Below are 4,680 nucleotides of genomic sequence, written 5' to 3'. Positions count from 1 at the left end.
CACTGACGGTCAGATATCAGCGGTGTGGAGGTATTGTGAGGTGCTGGCAGAGGGCCATACACAGCGTCTTCCTACATCCAATCCATGTCTAATAACGCGCTTGCAACAATTCATAACGAGTAAGTAAAGTGGTCAGATAGCAGCCGTGATAGCGCATTCGCATTAATAAATTTATCACGAGGATAAAATCATGGTCTATCACTAGTAATCGATTTAATATACAGTCGAACTTGGTTATTACGATCACGGAAATAGCGAGATCTCGGATGTAACGAGAAAATATTCGTTGACATTTTAGTTTATGATTTTCTCCATACATTTATTCACTTTTATAATCAGCTACTTCTCGGCTATACCGAGCAAAACTGTTAATGTGTCGATCGTTTATAAACAACATTTTCGACCCTAAGCAATAAAATCCGACCGGGCAGTTAATTACGCCGATGCCGCCGGGATCGGATTACGTTTATGACACTAGTTAAGTGTCTAAGTACCTAATTGGTGTTTTCGCCGACAACATTGAAAAAGTATCCACGCATATGGTTAAAATTGCATGTAAAAAATCCAAGCTTTGTGAAGTCAGGAGGTACCTCCCAGCGCCGGCGGCCCAGCACTTCATTACTATAAACAACTTCTTTTGTAGTTTATGAATGCCATGCTTGTTTCGAGGATTTTTACGATGGTTTTCAGATTTTTTATGTTCTCAAGCAACGGAACAATTCTAAACTATAATATTATACTGTATAATCGTCACGATTGCAGTATCATACTGTGGCGTAAAGGTAGTGCGTTCGGCTGATAACCGAACAATCGGTGGTTCGAATCCAAAGGAGTGCGTTTTTTTTTCGTGTGAAAAAATAATTTATGTGTTACAATATGTCACACGCCAAAAATACACTATGATCTGATTTCCCAAACGCGCCAAAAGAAGTATAACTTCAATAATAATATGTAAATATTGTTTTCTGAATTCGGTCCTTTCTTCACCAGTGGCGGCGTTCTCATGTAGAAAATGGGCAGTTTGTGAACTGTTTTTTTCTCGCCCGGGTGGAAAAATATATCCCATCCAATTAATTATTCACTTCGAATGGCAGAAATTATTATTCCCTTTGATCCGGTGATTTTTATAAGCCATGTTTTTTTTAATGAGTAACAGAAATAACACCCTTGCTTTTAATGCCCAGTTTTTCCTTTTGCAATTACACCCACCACAATGATAATTATGTAATAGCGCCCACTGTGAAGTAGGCAGTGATGAAAACGTGACGTTTGCGACATTGCGTCATGCCGGTTGAGTACCTAAATTAATTATTATATTATGTCAATCAATATGGCTTCGGCTACATAGGTAGGTGCTTCGCTAGTGCTGAGCTAGGTGCTATGCTTGTCTACTAAAAACACTACTGTCCATTGCCGACTCAAGTAGAAAGCCGATACATTCACAACGACTGGTTCTACTTTTTCCGCCCCTCCCATTGTTGTCCATGGATGACCTGTCATTGTTCTATAGAGTGCTCATATTGACGCGTCTGTCGTGTTCACATAGGGAATGGTTTGATTTGAATAGATGAGTTGCATGATAAATAATACACTAGCTCAATACACCTTCTACAAATGTAATAGTATAGATCAATACTACATATTTTTTGGAAATCGATATTACCACCGGTTTGACAGCTGATGAATAACAGGATTGTATAGACAATTACAGACAGTGACAGGTCATCCATAGACAACGGGAGGGGCGAAAAGTAGGACCAGTCGTGTAATGTATCGGCTTTCTTCTTCAGTGGGCAATGGTTAACCTCAGATGAGTAGTTCGTTTTTTTACCGGCAGGTTCGCTATTATCATTCTACTGCGCAGGCGCAGATCTTACTTGCGCGTAAAAAATCATCACAATTCAGAACCTTCTAAACTTATTTGAGACATGCACGCAATCTTGCAAACTGCAAGATAATACATATTGTTTCCCCATACATTTTCTTACTGTGCACAGTACATTTAATCTATGCACGTGTAAACGGGGTTTTAGGTACAAATTCATTTGACATTTGGGAGCACTCAAATCAACAACGATATGTCACTCTCAAAACTAACCGGAAAGCTACTTCTCACAGAGAATTTAAGTTTAAAATTTCGAAAGTCTCAAATTCGAACTTGTTGGATGCATTTATCCCATGCGTCATTATTCATAACCTCAAAATATACGGTGTTTGACGTTTGTCATACTGAAGAAACATCCGCCATCTTGCAAAATCACTAGGTGACACAATAAAAACAAACACGAATGACTAACTAAGTCAGCCTACCGACACCCTTCGCTACCGATACCTACGTAAACAGGCACGCACAAAAAAATGTGGTGATCATGGCCCCCACAAAGAGGGGGCTGACAGAGCCCCAGCTTGGGGCCGCGGGCTTAGGGAGGCCCGACGCGGCGGGTCGACCAGTTGTGAGATAAACACACACCAGCGTTTTGTTATACGTATTAAAAAACACACAGACGTAACTATTGAAAATAACATTCTAACACGTGTTTAAGGGCGGACATGCTCAGCGTTGGTCAAAATGGAGTTTTATTGTATTTTAAAAGCATGATCCTGGACATTCATTGAATGTTGTAGATAATCTATTTATATAATTTTGAAGCCCTTTTATCCTTTATATTTATTTTAAACATTTGATGACTGCATAAAGTATTTTTATTACATAAAATAGTATTCTTTTTAACCTCTCGCTCTAATGTTTTAGAATATAGTCATATTTCAGTACATACCTACATATGCCGTGGTGTTAAGATTTTTTAAATTTATTAATTTTTAAACGCATTTATAAAACAATTAGTGTAATTTACGTCGACATTATTATAGTGAAATATTTACGATAAAAAATTATATTGATAATCTCTGTGATCCCAAATTTGACAAGAATTAGGCATTTTATTATTCAAAAATTGGGCAAGATCAACACATTTGAAGATAATTCTAAAGATACTAATTATAAGCTACAACTTTGACCATTCAAGTGTGATTAACATCCTACGAATAATGATTGCTTTATAATAATTATTGACCTAATAATAAGGTAGTGTTTGTTTGAAATACGCCATTTCTTTTGGCATTCCCCAGTGGTTAAGCTACACCATACGGCCGTAGCCATAAATTGACAAACTAAAGCTGAAGTAGGGAGAAAGATCATGTTAACGCGCGTGTTTGAACATGTACCGTTTAAAAAAAAATCGGTTAGGTTAGGACCTACGCTGAGCATGTCCCCCCTTAAGATTATCCCATATTGTTCCACACTAGAGATCCGTTGCCTGTTATACCACACTCAGTAGTGTAAGCCAGTTTCCATTAATTTTGTGTTCTCTGGTTGCAGGGTATTTAGTAGACACTTGAAATGCATCTTGTACAAAACACTAATAAGACCTGTTGCCATATATGGCTTGGAGACCAGATGCGTGAATAAAACCATCAAAAAAGTATTGGGCTCATTTGAGGGGAGCGTCCTGCATGGTATCTAAGCACCCATCGATTACATGATGGATACAAAGATACAATTATTAGCTGTACGTTTTATACGGGTGGCTCCACATTGTACAGTCTATAAAATTGGGCTGCATAGCTGATGGCTGGGCCTTGTACACAGAATGTACGAGCCACGCATGATAAAGAAAATTAAATTCGAGAAGCCGGAAGGCAAATGAGAACTTGGTCGACCTCGTATAAAATTGAGGGTTAGTGTTGGATTTAAGGAAATTGGGCATTTTAAACTGGAGGAAGCGGCTTTAGATAGACCTGGAAAGACGCAGATGCTGGAGTAGGCCAATACTCATACATGGTTTGAATGCCAGGAAGAAGAATGAAAAAAAGCATGTCTTATAATAATAATAATCTTCTTCTTCTTCCACCCTGTCACGCCCCAACATTGGGGAATAGGGCAAGCACAAGTTGGCGCCACTTCCCTCGATCCATCGCCAACTTTACTCCTGCGCCTCACGCCATGTCAGACCTGCAGCACGTAGGTCGCTCTTGTAGCACCGCTGCAGGGTGAGGGAGGGCCGGCCACGGCGACGGAACCCCTGAGGCTGTGCCACAAGTGTACGAAGTGCAGCACTCCTTGGCGGCATCCGGAATACGTGTCCCAGCCACGTAAAACGTCTCTTCGTGATAACTTCAATCACCGAAGGCTGTTGTGTCTGCTCACGAACTCGGGTGTTTGTAATGCGGTCGTACCAATGTACCCCTAAGATTTGGCGGAGACATCGATTCTCAAAGCTCAAAAGCCGAGACTCTTGAAGCTTAGTAAGATGCCATGTCTCACAGCCATACAGGAGCACAGGTAGCACGCACGCGTTAAACAAACGACATTTGGTCCTCACAGAATACAGCCTTGACCTCCATGCGACTCCAAGTTGGTTGAACGCAGAGCCCGCCACACCCATGCGGATTCCAAGCTCATTAGAAATACCACCATCATCGGCAACCATGGCACCTAAGTATGTAATATATAATAATAATAATATATTGATTAATTCACATTACAATGAATTGGATTAATGTTCACATGTTGTGTACCTAATCACACCATATTCAGCATAGCAAGATATCAAAACAATGTTTTGTTTACCTACACGGTGTTTGATAATTACCAGTGCTGAATTCAGCACAATGTTAATC

This window comes from Rhyacophila brunnea, unplaced genomic scaffold, assembly GCF_057557595.1.
Source record: "Rhyacophila brunnea isolate RB1 unplaced genomic scaffold, BYU_Rbru_1.0 scaffold_24, whole genome shotgun sequence".
Classification (NCBI taxonomy): Eukaryota; Metazoa; Arthropoda; class Insecta; order Trichoptera; family Rhyacophilidae; genus Rhyacophila; species Rhyacophila brunnea.
The sequence above is the reverse complement of the archived record's forward strand: the minus strand, read 5'-3'. Positions refer to the sequence as shown.